This window comes from Acomys minous (assembly GCF_964271855.1).
Source record: "Acomys minous genome assembly, chromosome: 15".
In the NCBI taxonomy this organism is placed as follows: Eukaryota; Metazoa; Chordata; class Mammalia; order Rodentia; family Muridae; genus Acomys; species Acomys minous.
In genome coordinates this window covers 87,287,165-87,300,953 of record NC_140497.1, presented here as the reverse complement: position 1 = coordinate 87,300,953, position 13,789 = coordinate 87,287,165, and positions in this window count along the sequence as shown.

Sequence of the window (13,789 nt, the reverse complement as noted above, 5' to 3'; positions counted from 1 at the left end):
GAGTTGAAATGTCAGAAAAAGACATCAGCACACTGTTACGGTTATTGATCTGTTTCTTTTCATTCTAATCAACTTTTGGACTGAGTATATTATTCTTGATTTCTATTTTTACAATCATGTCGATATTATATATTAAATATTCCTTATCTGTTTTTAATATTTATTATAATTGTTTTTTTATACTTATTCCTTATAATACATTTTAATAATTTATTCTGTATTTTCTAAGGAAACTGAATTTATTAAGCCTCTCCCCCAATCAAGTGAATTCAGCAAGATTATCTGGCTGGGCAATATTTACAAGTATATTTGGGAAGTGATGAAGGGAGGTGGCCTTGAATTAGAAGCTACTCCTATCTCCACCTCCTGAGTGCTGGGATTGCGGGTCTATGTCAGCACACCTGGATAGGAGTGTTATTTTGTGTATTTGCTGTTCCTGCAACTATCTTCCTTTCCTGTTTCTTCTAGCCATTTAACAGCGCTGGCACTGCACTTCACTGTCTTGGGTGGGGAAGGGGCACGTAGTAGGTCATAAAAGACAAGTCTACAGATGGTCTTGGTGTTTAGTGACACAACTAAAGAAAGGGGCAGAACACAGTGAGGTGCAGACAGATGTTCAACAGCTGTATTCTATTGTGGAACGGGAGGAAGAGCAGAGCGTAGAAAGTCCAGATTCCTGTCAGCTGTTGATTCCCATGGTGTGATCAACGTCGGCCCTCTAAAGTGTCAATCAGCTGCCTGCAAATTTTCCTGCTTAGCATTCTGTCCTCTTGAGCTAGCTTGATTGCGGGATACCCAGTTAGGAAGAGGTTTCCATTCCTCACATCCCCCCTCTGCCCTCCCCATAGTAGGAGAAAGAAGATGATGTAATTACTTGAGACATTTAGACTCAGGGACAAGGGCAACTTCTTGGACTGGGTCTCAGGGATTTCAGGTATCATTGAAGGAGTGAGAGGTGAATAATTTATGATGGGATGTTAACTAGTGAGTACCGAGGACCTGGAATTAGATATGCTGTGTTCTGCACGCTCATCATCACCTTACACACCCACCACATGCCTCATTAGTGTGGACTCCAGTGTAGTACCTCAGCTGTAAAGAATAGGGCTAAATCCCAGGAGAACAAGGGAGGGGGGAGGGGTGCGAGTTTCCCTTTTGATCAGTAAAGTGAAAGTTTGATGTCAGATGTTAACTTGTAAGTCTAGAAAAGTCTTTGCATGCCGGAACTCCCACTATGCCAACCTGTTTGATTACACACGTCTTCATCTTAAAAATTTTTACAGTCAATGTTGTTTATTGAGAGAGTAACAAGGAAGTCACATTTTAAGATTGTTTTTTTTTAAGATGTGAGTTTCTCCACCTCTTCAAAGGTGATATAAAAATAATGAAGCACCCCTAAGAAACTTGTTTCCATTCAATAATTATTGGGAAACGCTTGTGTAATTTTTCTGCTTTTTTTCATTCAATGTGTGTATGTGTGTGCTGTGTATCTTTGAGTGCTAAAAAGTCATTGTAATGATCAAATTTGTTTTTAAATTACATTTATTTTGTCTTCCCACACCCTCTCTGTGTGTGTCTGTATGTGTGTGTATGTATGTGTGTATGTGTATGTATGTATATGTATGTTTGTGTATGTATGTGCTTGTGTGTATGTGTGTATGTGTGTATGTGTGTGTGTGTGTGTGTGTGTGTGTATGTGTTTATGTATGTGTATTAGCCAAACACATTGTTAGTCTTCCTCTATTGCTTCCCCACCTTATCCATTTGTGGACAAAGGCTCTCACTTAACTTGGAGCTCTCCATTTTGGCTAGGGGCTGTCTAGCGAGCACTGGCATCTGCTTGACTCTGCCATCCCTTGACACTTCCACCCCTTCGGTGCTGGGCTAATAGTCACACACTGCCATGCTCAGCTTTCTCAGAGGTGGTAGGTAGGAATCTGGACCCAGGACCTTGCGCTTGTGTATCAAGTCCTTTACCTACTGGGATTTCTCCTTAGCGTGCTTAACTTAGATGATGATGATGATGACGATGACGATGACAACGGTGATGGTGGTGGTTGTGGTGGTGATGACTGGTGCACACATGTCGTGCCCACACGTGGGGGACAGATGACAGCCTCAGGGAGCTGCTGCTTTCCTTCCACCTTTACATGGGTCCTAGGGATAGCACTCAGGTGGTAGTGTTTATATGGCAAGCACCTTTATCTGCCGAGTCATCACTCTGGGCTCCATTTAATTCTTTGACAGAGCATTTCCCCCACCTGTAAACATTTTCACAGAATCATCTGCGAAGATGTAACCTTCAAGGCCACAATGAGTGGATGTTCTCTTTCAGCGCCTGCCCGTGAGTCACAGCTTCTCCCAGCAGAACAGAAGGACCAGGGCAGGCCAGCAAGTGCTCAGCTGCATGAGCGATGCTCATCTCTAGAGAAGCGTAAGGAGAGCGGTTGCTGGGGTGGGCTAGAACTTACAGCGGATTTCAAAGCAGTGTCTAAGCCAGTTGTCTGGTTGCCCTTCCCTGCCCCAATTCCTTCCTATTTGTTGAGATTTCTTAAAAGACAGGAGACTAACTAGCCGTGATCTTCTTACCAACATATATGCAGTCTCTTGAACACACACATGCACATGCACACACGCACACACCATATAGATATATAGTCCACTTGTCCTTTTGGCATGCTAACATTCTATATACTGGACACATTTTAGTCATTGTTACTATTCTCCGAATTAATGTTTTAAAATTATTATTATTGTTATTGTAGGGTGTGTGTGTGTGTGTGTGTGTGTGTGTGTGTGTGTGTTGTGTTCAGGTGCGTGTGTGCAATTGTACCTCTGTGGAAGTCAGAAGACAATTTTTGGGAGTTGGTTCCTTCCTCCAGCGATGGGGCTTGAGTTATCAGGCTTGTACTACAAGTGTGTTTACCTGCCGAACCTTCTCTCTGGATATATTTAAAATGTCAAAGCACCAAGACTGTTAGAATATAGTCTGTAGTCTTGCTGTATTTCGGTCTGTATGAGGCAGGAGAGCAGCAGTATGGATGTAATGCAGATGAGACAAGGCTTAAGCGCGCTGCGGCCATGGAGGAGACAGACGCACCAATGGCTCACAGCCTGCTCCCCTCACAGAGCTTTACCAGGGCCATTAGGTTGATATGATTTGCAGGCGTCTGCTTAAGGGAGTGGGTGCTTAAGTTCTTAGTGATAAGGCAATAAGTTAGAGCATTATGCATCTTAATGGTAGAAGGCATCACTGATTTATTTGATAAAAGTTTTATTTTTTGATAGTTTAAAAACTATATTGCAGATTTTGGGTAGATTAATAAAACAGTTTTCTTTAACATAAAGTGAGCGCTCCTGCTCTCTTTCTATTGACACAAGAAGTACAGACCATTGGTTTAACAAATAAATAAACAATGAGGGGGGTTGAGAGAGAAAGGGAAAGGTGGGAGGGATGGAGGGGGTGGCTATTCATATTGGGGTCCCTGTACATCATTGGTCCAATTTTCCCAGGACTGTGGTTAAGTTATTTAAATTTAAGTCACGTGGCATGGCATAACTTTCACTTTCAGGCTACACTGAAATCATTATAAGACCCTTCTTCTAATAATTGGGGCCTGAAACAAACGTTGACTGCATTAAACCTAAAGCTGTTAAACTGCCTTCTGTTCAGGTTAGACTCAAACAGATTTAATCAAAGAGGATACATATTGGTCCACTATACCGCAATAATCACGTCCTATTTTTTTTCTGTAACTGATGGATATAGTGGTGGACTCTGTTTACAGCCATACCAGTTATAAATGCAGATATAACTTTAAAATCAAATCTGCAAGAAATATGTCAAAACCTCAACAGACAGAACATCTACACATCCTCCACATCCAAGCAAACAATTCTTTTTTCCTTGGGTTCAATTGAAGGAAAAACTAGTTTTAAAATTGTATATGGGAAGGAATTCCAGAACAATATGCAGTAAACACCGAGCTATGATAGCCTCAGATCTCAAAACACTGGATGGAACTTCCAAGGACAGTTCAGGATATAAAGAATTCCAAGGAGGAAGCAAACAGCATCTGAGCTCCTTTGCTTCTGCCTGAATGCAACAGCATCTGAGCTCCTTTGCTTCTGCCTGAATGTGCTTCCACTGCCTGATGCCCTGGTGACTCTAGCTGCTCTGGCCTCTCAATACAGGGACAATGCCAGTGACTCTCCAGTGACCTTCTTGCCTCTTAGAACCCCAGTTGACTTCTCAGCACCCAAGCTTCTTGGAAATCTGCTGTGTTCACTGCATCTCTAGCGTATAGATGGCCATTGTGGGATTATCCCGTCCCCCCACGGATTCCAATGTGATAAATCCCCTTTCACAGTATGCGTATATGCCTTAATAGTTCTTTTTCTATAGAGAACCCTATTGGATACAAATTAATCAAGCAATTCTCAGAGCACACCGTCAACACCTGCATGTCACATATAATCCAGAAAACATCATCAGATATTAGATTTTTGCTGTTAGCCAAAGCAGGACCCGTGATTCAAACCTTTTAAATCAAAAATGTGCTCTGAGAAAGACAGCAGGCTTTTATTGCAATGGGAACAAAAAAATTCTAATGTTTTCAAGATCCTTTGGATCACCAAGCTCCATTTAAAACATCTGAGTTTATACTGAAAAAAAATATGAGGCCATTTATGTGTAAAAAGTATTCCAGATTTCTTTTTCAGGATTATTGTCAAGCTAGTGAAATGGCTAACAGAGTGAAATATCTGGTATATAGCTGAGGTGGGAAGGATTTTCTCTGAAGACAGAATCCCTGGGAAGGAAACAGTAACGCTGTTGCAGATAAGTTTCTTTTTTTTTCTCTGTTTCAGAATCTGCTGTGTTCTGCAGTAGCTGGTTTGTTTGTAGCTTATGAGTGCTGTGAATCTTGTAGACGTCTGTCCCTTCTCTTTCCCAAGAAGCTGCAAAAGTGGGGCCCACGCCTGCCAGCCACGCAGGACTGTGTGGCACATATTGCCAAGGCTGATCTTACCTCTCTGCTTGTTCTGTTTGTGAAATAATTTTTAGAAACTTATTTATCAGTATATGAACTTGTCTCTGAGTATCATTAAGTCCTCTAGATGACAACACAGAGTATGTAAAATTAGTCACATTTTCCCCATACTGTACTTTATATTTTTCTAAAATTTAGCAGTATCTTGATAGTGTAAAAGAAAAATGCCACATGTGTAAACTCTTGAACTCCTGCAGCACAGCCTATAAATTTATTTTGTAATGATATAATAATCAGGGTAATTGATGCCAACTGGGAGAAACCACACTGACAGATTGATTTACAAGATCCACATTGCAAAACGAGGCTGTATTGTACAATCTTCTTTCTCCATATAATTACCAGACACCCATAAACATATTTCTTATATCTCAGTGCCCTCTTCTTTCTCCTCTTGACTTAAATATGTGCTAGTGCATAAAATACCTTGTGTTATGATGTGAAGCAATTGGAAAAATAGTTTGTGCCCCTGTAGAGTCAAGACTGAAAGCAGGGGTATCCCAAGTTTTGGTTTCTTTGAGCCACATATAGTGGAAAGAAAAAAAACTCTCCTATATAGTGTCCTCTGACCTCCATATGTGTGTCATAGAGTACATATATGTGTGCATCCCCAGGCAAATAAAATAAGTGTGATAAAAAAGAACTGAGGCGAGAATGTTTACAAATAATGAGAGCACAGATAATTTTATTTTGAGTGACATTACAATATGATGCAAAGTTCACCTTTGAGAACTGTGAAATTATGTTCTCAAACTAAAATTGCAACAGGCTTCTTTTCATGTTTAGTGAGCTTATGGTTTAGCGTTGGGATGCATACATACATGGTTATCTTTTGTTGCATGTGACCTATGGCCTGTAAGCTTAGCTCTAAGGCTACACACTAAAGGCAACGGAGAATATAAAGGAAACGTAGAAATGGTTAATGCTGTGAAAAATCACAGCAAGGTGATTCTTGGGCTTCAGTAAGCAAACCATGTATTTAAGTAGAAAACGATATTAGATGAATGTTCTTGGAGCACAGGACCAGAGAATGCATTCTCATATTGAGAACTAATTTAAGTTTGAATAGACCGTAGCTACTTGAATATATTCACACTTACCTTTTAGGTCTTACCCACCCTTTAAAACTCAGTTGAGACCTATGAGCTGCAGAGAGCTTTCTTCAACTGCTGATAGCTAAACCATAACTTTAGACGTGTTGTTGTGTAGTTAGTTCCTCCAAATTGAAATGTTTTACCACTATGGTGGAGTCAAGACTTGAGATACTAGGGGAGCTTACAAGGCTCAGAAATCTCCTGAAATTTATAGCATTCACAAGATCGACTAGGAATGATTTTGCCTGGCCTTCAAGTTATGCAGAGTTCTTGAGAATATGTTTTGTGAGTCTTCACCTATGCCAAGGGTCACTTTCTGGTGACACAGCTTCCTTTGGATCACCAAGCGCCTTAAGGTACCTCAATAAACTCACTGGTTCATTAAGATAGACTTAGCATTTTGTTGTTGTTGTTGTTGTTGTTGTTGTTGTTGCTGTTGGTTTGTCATCTCTGCCTTACCTGGGGGGTGAACATATTTTTTTTTCACATCTTCCCAGGAAATACCACACAACTCAGGCTCCTTCTACATTCTCCTTGTGGTGTTTTGAATAAGAACCGCCCCCACAGACTCATAGGTGTGCATACTTGGTCACCAGGGAGTGGCACCCTTTGAAAGAATTAGGAGGTGTGGCCTTGTTGGAGGAAGTGTGTCACTGGGTGGGGGGGGGGGGTGCTTTTCCATTCCAAACCCTGAAGCTTTCTTTTCCTGCTGCCTGTGAATCTGGAGGTAGAACTCTCTCCAGCACCATGTCTGCCTGTGTGCCACCATGGCTTCCCCACCATGACAATAAACAATGGCCTAAAACTCTGCCACCGTAAGCAAGCCCCTATTAAGTGCTTTCCTTTATAAGAGTTCCCACTGCCATGGTGTCTCTTCACTAGTCAGTATAACACTGACTAAGACATCGGTCTTTCAGAATTTACCATATTTGATGAGCACTGCAGTGTCTGCTTGCAAATGTCATAGCCAGTGTTTTCTTCATCTGTGTTAATTCTGACTCACTGACTTGAAAGATGGTGGATGCCATAGATGTAATTGAGCTCACCTTGCATATCAACAGGATTTGTATTGACGTTCTAGAAGTAGGTAATCCAAATTAGGAAAGGAAGACAGTACAATAGAGGAGGCTGACCCAACAGCAGCACCACACAAATGGCGATGCATTATATTTTACACGTATGTTATACTGTTTTATGTGCTATTTCATTTTTGAAAATATAAGCATGCAGGGGCTGGAGAGACATAGTTCAGTAATAGAGTCCTTGCCTAGCCTGTGCAAGGTCTTGTACTATATCCCCGGTCAAGGCAGTGATACAGAGGAAACAAAATACCTGCAAAATCACGGCATTGGTAGACTTGTCAGATTTGGTTACTGATAGCAGACAGAATGTAAAGAAAAAGCAAAATCAAAGATACTGCCAAAGCAGCTTGTAATCTCAAGCACGCTAGGAATGACAAGATTCATAGCAAGCCTGGAAAAACAGGGGCATCGGTGGTCAAATCTGATGCAGAAAAGACGATGTGCGCTTGCCAGCACACAAGCAAAACCTCCTTAAGAACAAAGAGCAGTGTGTGACAACAGTGAAGAGCTGTTGTTGGCACTTACTGTGACTGTCAACAGCACTCTCTGGGACTCTCTACGTTCAGCATTCAGAAAAATGATACTTGTAGCCTGCCTCGAGCCAGATGATTCTTGAGATTTCTCACCTGGGATAGACTTTCCAAACATCTCAGGCAACTGAGCGGTTTGTTTGTTTGTTTTGTTCTTCCTTCTGTGTGTAGGAAAGTGAAGGAAAACTGGTCCTCTTTTCAACAACGGTTTTGACATTAAGTATGCTGTATTTTCTTCTCCACAGTCAAGGAGGACAGGTTAGAGCTTAGAAGGGATGCTGTCTCATCAAAAGGAGGCAGGTAAGCGGTAGAGAGTCACAATGCCTGCATCAGGAAACTAAAATAACAGTAGATACTTCAGAGAGATTCTACGAGAGGCAATTGGCTGTACTCATGTTGGAAGGCTAAGAGAGCAAAGTGGAGGGGCGTATGTGTGCGCGCGTGGAGTCTAAGAAAATAGCACAGATATTAGAAGCCACCCACTCCATCTCAGGCTGCAGGTAAAGGAGAGGAATGGCTTTGGAATAGGCTCTAGTTAGGCCTGGACCTCTATATAGGGCTGTCTGCAAGGGAGGTATACTTCTAGCTGGGGGACCCTCATCACTAGTGTACTAGGATTTAGAACACTGTGGCTGGTGCTTAGAGTGTTGCTGTGGGAGTGGAATTCTGGGCAGTGCAGAAGGCATCCGTGGTCTTGGGGTTAACACTCATCCTATAGGTGAGGAACATGTGACACTGTCAAGTTACCATCTTCCACTATGACTTCCTGCTAGGGAAACAGGCAGTAAGTTGATGAGTGTGACCTCTGACCTTTCTAGCCCTAGGACCCCAGAGCCCAGCAAAGAAGAGGGAACGCAAGTCTAAGCCATATCCGGTCCAGAAGGAGCCTAGTGGCTGTGAGAGTCCAGGTAGCTATCATCCACTGGGCTGAGGCCTCTGCATACGGGTTAAAGGAAAAAGGCAGAGGAGAAAATCTTTTATATGGACCACATATTCAGCTTTTGTGTGAACCTTCCCAATTTCTCTGTGACCACATAATGGCTAATATGTCTTTCATTAAAAACTTTGCCTTAAAGCTGAAAGGGAAATCCCACACGACATTTCTGATGAATAGGATTCTATTCAATGTGAAATTTCAGAACACTGGACTTCTTCTTTTTTAAATCCCATATCTCACGACACTAATGAGTGCCAAGGAATCTCAAGGCCACCAGTGAGGTCACCACACAGCTCTCAGCGCTGCGTATAAGGAACTCTCTTTGTTCATTCCGTGACATTTTCTAATTCCCCTTTAATTTACTCTTTGAGCCATGGTTATTCCAAAGTGGGTTTTAAATTTCTGTGTCCTACTAAGATTTCCAGTTTTCTTTTCTTTCTTTCTTTTTTTTTTTTTTTTTTTTTTTTTTTTTGTCTCTTAGTGACTTCTGGTTTTATTCCATTGTGACTAAACATCTGTTTGTTGTGATTGTATTCTCCTGAACTTGGCTATGGGCTGTTAGGTTGGGCCTTGGGTGTGGTCTTTCTAAGAGACTTTATTCTGCTGTCAGTGGGCGGGGTGTTCTGGGTCTGATAGGCTCCTTTGCTCTCAGTCTGAGCATTGCTCAGGTCTCCCCGTTCCTTATTGCTTTTCTGTCTGGAGACGCTGTCTATCATAAGGCATTGGGGTCCCTTGCTACTTTTGTGTTGTTAACTCTCCCTTGGTAATATTTGCTTAATTTACTTAGGTTCTTTGATTGTGGATGAAAATATATTTGTTCTGTCTTCCTGGTTGGTTGATTTTTGTCCTTATGTGATGACATCACTGTCTGTTGTAACAGCTTTTACTTAAAGTCTTTCTCGTCAGATACATATGCTTTCTTTCAGCTTCAGTTCGCCTGGAATAATTTTATTTTTTTAATCTCTTGCCTTCAACCTTCAAGTGTCCTCCAATATAAAAAGACTCTCCTGTACATATAATACCATTGCCCAATTGTTATTATATAGAAGACAGTTAATTCTTATATCTAGACCTCATGTCTTGACCTAGCTAAGCCATCCTATTAGCGCTAATGTCTTTAATGGCTTCCTTAGAATGCATTATGCCATCCGTGAACAAGGATCAATTTGCTTCCTGCTTTCCACCTGTGTCCATTCATTTCTTGTGTTTTTGAGGATCACCAGTGCTCTGTGAAGTAATAATAGCATAAATAGAAATGTTTGCTTGTTCCTGATCTTGAGGAACTTCCAGTCATTCACCATGAAGTATGAGGTTAACCGTAGGTGTGGCTGTGTGTGTGTGTGTGCGCGCGCGCATATATGTGTGTACATGTGTGTGCATGTATATGTGTATGTGTGTATGTGTGTGTGCATGTGTATGTGTGTACATGTGTGTATGTGTGTGTTTGGAAGTGTATGTGAGTATGTATGTTTGTGTACATGTGTCTAACTGTGTGTAAATATGTGTATGTGTCTGCGTGTATGTGTATATCTGCATTTCTAGTAGATTTTAAAGAACCAGCTGGAGAATATTCTTTTATTTTTGGTTTGCTGAGAATTTTTATCCGTCATGCGTGCCTAATCTTGCAAATGTTTTCTTTGCATTTAATGAGATGATTGTGTGGACTTCAACATTGTTAACATGGTGGATTATAGTGATTGATTTTAAAGGAGAAATCTCATCTGGTCATGGCTTATTATATGTCAGATACATGGCTGTATATTCATAGTATTACATTACTTATGTGTATATAATCTAGATATGCATATACATTTCATATGTCAGTGTTATTCACTAACATTTTACAATCAAAATTTGCATTTATTGAATACAAGACTTTGATTTTTGCTTTTGTTATTTTTAATATCTTTACATTACATCATATGCTGTTAAAAAAAAAAACCTAAATCAAACTACAGATTCAGAATGTAGAAGGAAGATGGCAACTGCTTATAAGAATTTCACTGGGCAGGCTAGGTGTGCGGCTCAGGTGGGAGAGTCCTTTCCGAGCATGCACAGGGACCTGAATTTAAGCTCCAGAAATACATGTAATGGTTTGGTAGTGCCTTGTCTGTAACTCGAGAATTTAGGAGGTAGAAGCAGGACCGAAACTTCAAGATTCCAGCTGAGTTTGAGACCAGATAGTGCCACATGAGCCCCCATTTTAAGGGAAAACCCAGAATTCCACTGTTAAACACAGAGAAAAATGGCTATGAGCCATCAACCGGCTTCATTACACATAGAAATTGCGAGACCTTTTCTTTTCTTTTTAAAAATTGTTTAATTAATTTATTCAGATTACAACTCAATTGTTATCCCATCACTTGTATCCTCCCGTTCCTCCCTATCTCCTGCTTGCACCCTATTCACCTCCCCTTGGTCTAAGACTGAGGGGGATCTCCTCCCCCACTATATGGTCATAGGCTATCAAGTCTCATCTTGGTAGCCTGCTTATTCTTTCTTTGAGTGCCACCAGGGCTCCCAACCAAGGGGAGGTGGTCAAATATGGGGCACCAGAGTTCATGTCAGAGTCAGTCCTGTTCTCCACACAACTGTGGAGAATGTTCTGTGAGGACATCCTACTGGGGCTCTGTGCTTTGCGTCCCTTTCTAAAATTATCCTGTGTACATATGGATCTACTCCTTGAACACGTCCAGGTCTAAACAGGAATGAAACTGCTGAATAAAGGACCCATTCTCTACAGGCACAGCACCCAGCAGACACACGGGGAACACTATTCTTCATGCTATTTTTAACATTCACGTTGTTAACTTGAAACTGTATGGTTCTGCATCTTTGTAATGACAGTAGTTTTGAGCCCACATTTACAAGATATTACTAGATGTCAAACTCTCTATGAGTGAAATAGGTATATTTTGGAAGAAAATTTTTTAAAAAATCTGTTCTCATGGAACTCAGATGCCAGTGACGAGTGACGAGAATCAAGCCAACAAGAAATATGTCAGTTGAAAACTAAGTTGTAGGAATAAAGAAAAGACACACAAGCACATGTACAGAGGAGCTGGGTTTATGTTGACCAGTTACTCTGATGGAACACCACTAGAGGCCACAGCTAGAAACCTCAGCATGTTTATTCTGTGTAGCACAGAGGGGAGGAGGCAGCTGGTATTAGCAGTTGCACACACTGATAAGTTGTTCCAAATACTTGTGCTTGGACCAGATGAGGGGCTTGCCAGTTCTTGTGGATCTGAGGCATAGCCTCTTAACATGGCCGTGCCCATGGCAACAATGTAAACTCACTGAGAATTTCATCCACTCCTTACACATTCACTCAGGGATTCATTGACTCCTTGAAATCTCTGATGAAGAGAAAACAGATTGATAAGAAATTCCTTCACAGAACTAATAATATATAATGCGAGGAAATAAACTCAACACAAAGTGTTGGTGCCTACATCAATAAAGTTATGAAATTTTAGTTCAATCTGTAGAATAAAATTTAACCTTCATAATAGGTTTGGAATAGCAACGTAGTATTTCTAAGATGGGATTTTTTATTAGCTACATATACAGCATCAACACAATTCCAATGACAAAAATATCACTAATATTTCCTTTGAGCTTTATGAAGAGCCTGAAATTTCATCTGGGAACCAATATACTAATAGTCACATCTGGAGAGCAAAACAGTTGAAATGTAAGGATACAGAGAACAGAGCATAATATTTTCTATTTATACCTCAGTAAATTTTCATTTTTTACATTTTTTTTAGATCAGTTTAATATAAGAGAAATCGGCAAGAATGAGTAAGGTTGTTAAGAAGATGGAGTCCCCACCATTACATATACTGGCGTAGTTCAAGGCTGCTGCAAGGATATAAGCAAAACAATGATTAAATGGGATATATATCCATACATGTATTTTATTTCATGCTTTAGAATAGTTTAGATAAAATCTCCATGATAAAGAATCAACAGTAGCAGAGAGAAGCGCTCTTCCCATGAAGCACGCTGATCAGATCACCTGGCAGGTCGTAACAACAAAAACTTAGCGTCTCATTCACCCCATGTTCCCATATTAAACTCAGGAGGACTGAAAGGTAAAGAGCTGAAGAAGATAAACTTGAGCCCTTAGAATTTGGGGAGTGAATGGCATTCTTGATGGGAAAGTAAAAGAGGGACAGACTTGGCAGCACACACTTTACATTTTCCTCTTAGCAACCTGCAAAAATCCCCAGAAAAATAAAAGTACACCCGAACACCTTCTACTCTCCAGTGATCTTCCAAGTTTGAAGTTCCTCTACAAGGCCCTGAAATAGATTCTCAAGAGAGAGAGGTAAGGCAGAGATTGGATAGAAGAAACAGAAAGGCATCATTGCACACAGTGTATACCATTGATGAAATCCACTTCAAGCCTCTCCAAGTGCACAGATACAGAATTTTAATGGCTCATCTGGCTGCGCTTAGAATACAGAGGACAAGAGTGGGCAGGTGTGAAGGAGAGATTGACATGTTTTTTTCTTTAGATCACAAGTGGGGGATGAGAAAAGACTTGTGAGAGAGCAGGTGATGTTTATCCCCTTAGAAGTTGAACCACCACGTGGGGGAGATTGGTTAATAACCAGATGAAAAACATCCTTGAACAAATTCTGAGAGGAGGTATAAAAATTAGGCAAAAACAAGGAGTGGGCCTTTGGAGACTTGGGATAGTTTTGGCTGTTCATCGCTCCACTTCGAGACACTCCTAGAGAGAACTGCTCGAGGGAAGATTTTGGGGCTCTGGCTAAGGTTCTGAGTTCTGGTTGCTCCAGGTTCCAGCAAAAGAAATCCTGTTGACTACACCAGGAAAATTGTTCCTTGGAACTGATATCCTTATGGTTTCATTATTGTATTCTTTAATCTTCTTTTCCTATTGTTTAGGTTAGTTGGGTTATAAATGAGGAACTCTCGGTTAATAAGTTCATAATAAAATATATTTGTTAAGAAAATTGAGCCTACACAGGTGAAAACTACATGTGCTGTTGCATGTGCGGGCAGTGAGTGCAAGAGTTAATAATGAGAGGTTCAAATTCTGAATATAACATTTACTGAATGC